The following is a 4648-nucleotide window of genomic DNA, read 5'->3' as shown; positions in this document are numbered from 1 at the left end:
CCCCCGCGCTGTTTGTTGCCGTGCGTCCGCCTCAGCCGGAGCGCCGGCCAAGAATGTGACCCGCTCCTCGCCGCGCTCTTCCAGGAAAGCGCGCTCCCCTCCCGGACTCGGCCGCGCTCGGCTTCGCTCGGCTGGGACTCGGGCACGGTCGGCCCCGCCCATCCGCGACTCGGCCCCGCTCGGCCCCGCTCGGCCCCGTTCGCCCCTCCCGCCCGAAGGACGTTCCGCCGCGGCGGTAGCGCCCGCGGACGCGGCCAGGCCCCCCCTTCCGGCAAGGCAGTTTACTGCGCGGCTGGGCAGGCGCCCGTCCCGCCGCCGCCGGGGCCCAGAAACCCACAGGGCTCTGCCACAACCGCAGACCAGCTCGGGGGCGGGTCTGCGCGACAGGGAGGCCTAGCCTTGCTCCCTAAGTCTTCCCAGCAAGACGACGCAGCTCAAGGAAGCCACCCAGCACACCGCACACTGAGACGTCAGGGGAACCTGGGATCCTACATACAAGGGGGAAGCCCCACAACCCTTATGAGGTTGCTGTGCACGTTAGGATTGCAACATGCAGGGACCCCACTCTCGAGACAGATACAATCAGCATGACCTGGAGGTGCCAGAGAGACACAGTCCCCCCAGCCCTGGGCATAATTGGCAGGCTGCACCCACCACAGCCAGCAGCCACACCTGCCCCTGGCCAGCCTGGGGCCCTCCTCGCTCTATGGGGTGGGGGCTTTCCGCCTGAGATGGATGCCCTGTGGCAGGAAGACGGAGTGTCTTGGGCTACTGTCTGCATGACCCCCACCCTGCAGCCTGCAGGGCCAGGGGACCGCTTACACATCCATCAGGGCCAGGGTCATAACTCCATTTGTCTCTCCACGCACTGGCTGTGTTGTGGAAGAGAGACAAACCAGGAAGGGCCCCACAGCAGGACAATCTAGCCAGGTAGTCCCCAGAAGAGGCAGCATTACCCAGAGGCCTGGGAGCAGGCACTTGAAACCAGGGACAGCCCTAGCCATGCTCAACCAGAGGTGGAAGGATAGTCCAGCCAAACTGGGCAGGAGCCTTTTCCCAGACTGGCCTGCTGAGAGGGCCATGCCCACTTCAGCCTAGGTGACTGTCAGCTGTGACCTGTTCCCACCTTCCTCAGTGGAGTGGAACAATGCCAAACCGGCACTTCTGGGCACAACTTTTGCTCTGGGCACTGTTGGGCACCTGTGCAGGCCCTGGTCACCTCTCAGGGCCAGGTGACCCTAGGGAAGGGCTCGAATTCAGGGTGCAGGGCTCCATGACTTCTTCCTATGCTGCCATGGGGTGGGGGCATTGTCCTTGTCATCATTGCCCAGTGTCCCTTCCACTCTTTCCAGAAATCTGAGGCCCCAACACACAGCTTCTCTGGATGCTCATACTTAAGAAAACTGCGTACAAAGATGTTTCCTTAAAAAGGATATGTAAAAAACAAAGAAAAGGGACATCTTATTTGTTTTCCCAGAGATGGTTTTGTTGGCCCACATTTTGGACCAAAAAAAATAGTAATGTTGCACTTGCGGGAGTCACTTCCTTCCATCTGGATTTGAATTCTGTAAAACTCAGGCAAATCGTGATCCAAAGAAGGTACCACAGAGCCCAGCCCAGGGCCTCCTGGGAAGCATCTCCAGTCAGGCAAGGAATTCCTCCCCCTGCTTGAGCGGAGCAGGAGCCCTGGGCAGGCCCAGAACACTGGCTCAGGATGGGTAGGGCCTGCTCAGATGCTCTGCTGGGCTCAGGCCAGGAGCCGATGCTTCTCCCAAGCTGCTGAGTCCCAGAGAAACAGCCATGTGCAGGCATAGGGCAAAGGTCAGGGAATAGAAGGGGTATGGGGGAATCAGGTGAGGGATGAAGGTCCCAAGAAGCAGGGAGAGGTCTCAAAGTGCCCTCTGAAGTTGCCTCCACCTTCAGTGGACTCCAAAGCCTGTCCCCTACCCACAAGATGTTGGAGTTTCTGGAGCAGCCCACCCACCACCCCACCAAGGGTCAGGTGGCCATGCCTAGATGGAGCCCTCAAGACCCTGTTTTCTCCTGGAGCCCAGAGAGGGACTCCCACCTGGCTTCCTCCTCCCAGCCCCTCCCAGCAGCTGCTCTGGCCAGTCACCATCTTGGACCACCATGCCAGTAGGTAGATGGTGGGGTGTACTGGCCTTGCCACCTGTCTGGAGAAGCCCCAGTATGCAGACAGGGGCAGGGCTCCCCTGCACCAGGCCTCCCAACTTGCTCCCTGAGACTTGCCACATGGGCTTGGGCAGCTGGTCATGCCTTCACCCCTCATTGAATAAGCACTACCTACCACTTGGCAGGCGCCAAGACCAGTTCTACCCTGTGCCCCTCTGTCCCTGTTTGAGTTGACAATGCACTGTAAGGGACAGTACTGGCCAGACAGACAGCTTCCGGCTGCAGACCAGCTTTGCTTTACCCCGCCCTCCTCTTTGGGAAGCAGAAGGAAAAGCCTTGTGGTAGCCAGGCACAAACTGCCATTATCAGGAAAGTGCTAAGTTACTGTAAAAAAAAAAAAAATTACTCAAGTAACATAAGCTTGTAAAAATTTAGAAAAGAATTTTGTCTTGGTTTGGGCTGCACCAAACACAGGCTTGAGACAAAGATTTGAGTGCAAGCAGTTTATTTGGGAGGCAATCTCATGTAGCCCAAGACATGGTACTGGGAGCGCAATTGCAAAGCCTCCTCCCTTCTCCCTGGAGCAGAGTCCTCAGTTAGAGCACAGGGTATAGAGGCCTCCCTGGGGGCAGCCCTGAGCAATCAGAGCCCAAAGGGGCAAGGGATGTCCACTGGAGCAGGGAGATCAGGACCAACCAAATAAGGAAATGTGGCTCGGCGCCTATAGCACAGTGGTTACAGCCCCAGCCACGTACACCAAAGTTGGTGGGTTCAAACCTGGCTCAGGCCAGCTAACCAACAATGACAACTGCAACAAAAAATAGCCGGGCCTTGTGGCGGGCACCTGTGGTGCTGGCGGCTGTGGCTGAGTAGGGTGCTGGCCCCATATACTGAGGGTGGCGGGTTCAAACCAAGTCCCAGCCAAACTGCAACAAAAAAATAGCCAGGCACTGTGGCGGGCACCTGTGGTCCCAGCTGCTCCAGAGGCTGAGACAAGAGAATCATCTGAACCCAGGAGTTGGAGGTTGCTGTGAGCTGTGACACCGTAGCACTCTACCAAGGGCAATAAAGTGAGACTCTTTCTCTAAAATCAAAACAAACAAACAAACAAACAAAGTAGCCAGGCACTGTGGTGGATGCCTGTAATCCCAGCTACTTGGGAGGCTGAGGCAAGAGAATTGCTTGAGCCCAAGAGTTTGAGGTTGCTGTGAGCTGTGACAGTGTGGCACTCTACTGAAGGTGACACAATGAAACTCTGTCTCAAAAAAAAAAAAAAAAAGGAAATATGTTCCAGTTATAAGAGTCAGATTTCTTGCTGTCAGAGATGGGAATTAAAATATGGTAAGGGGAAAACGAACCCTGTGGTGCTGGGTTGAAATTGCTGATACCTGTGAGATCTCACACATGTCAATAATAAACAAAACTACTGATATAACTGTGTGTTTGTGCAAAAATATACTTACATCCTTACCTCTGTCCTCTGAGAGGCCCTTGAGAGGAGGAACACCCCAACAGCACTGAGCACACCAAGAACCCTGATGTTGGTTTCTAATCTCCATTCTCTGAAAAGAACCAGTGTTTCTTGGGAGAAATGGCTGGGGCAGGGAAAAAGCCTATAGAACAAGAGCTAAAGGACAGGACACGTAGAAAGGGTGCATCGCCAGACCAAAGGGGCTCCTACTGTCCAAATCAGATGTAGTGATGATAGCAACAGACAAAAATAATAGTAATGGGTCATGACCATAAAATAAAAGAGGAAACCATGAGTCCATACACGTTTTAGTATTTATTTATTTATTTTGAGACAGAGTCTCACCAGGTTGCCCTCAGTAGAGTGTCGGGCATCGCAGCTCACAGCAACATCAAACTCTCGGGCTTAAGTGATTCTCTTGCCTCAGCCTCCCAAGTAGCAGGGAGTACAGGCGCCTGCAACAAAGCTGGGCTATTTTTCTGTTGCAGTTGTCATTGTTGTTTAGCAGGTCGGGGTGGGGTTCGAACCGGCCAGTCCTGGTCTATGTGGCCGGCGCCCTAACCATTAAGCCACAGGTGCTGAGCCACATTTTAGTATTTATTAAAATAAATATATCAGGGTTAAGTATAGTTGCTTTGGGGGTGGAGGGTAACACTGAGCCTGTCTCCACAAAAAATACAAAACTTAGGCCAGACAGCTCATGCCTATAACCCTAACATTCTGGGAGGCTAAAGCAAGAGGACCTCTTGAGCAGTTTGAGACCAGCCTAAGCAAGAGCAAGATCCATCTACCAAAAATAGAAAAACTATCCAGGTGTCATGGCAGACAAGTCCCAGTTAGAGGCTGAGGCAGGAGGATTGCTAGAACCCAGGAGTTTGAAGTTGCTGTGAGCAATGATGACACCATGGCACTCTAGCCCAGGTAACAGAGGGACATCCTGTCTCAAAATGTAAAAAATGAATATAGTAAGGAGCTGAAAGTTTTTTTTTTTGTTTTTTTTTATTTTGAGACAGAGCCTCAAGCTGTCACCCTGGGTAGACTGCC

Source organism: Otolemur garnettii, unplaced genomic scaffold (genome assembly GCF_000181295.1).
Source record: "Otolemur garnettii isolate 467f Iridium unplaced genomic scaffold, OtoGar3 scaffold00067, whole genome shotgun sequence".
NCBI classification, from domain to species: Eukaryota; Metazoa; Chordata; class Mammalia; order Primates; family Galagidae; genus Otolemur; species Otolemur garnettii.
The sequence above is the reverse complement of the archived record's forward strand: the minus strand, read 5'-3'. Positions refer to the sequence as shown.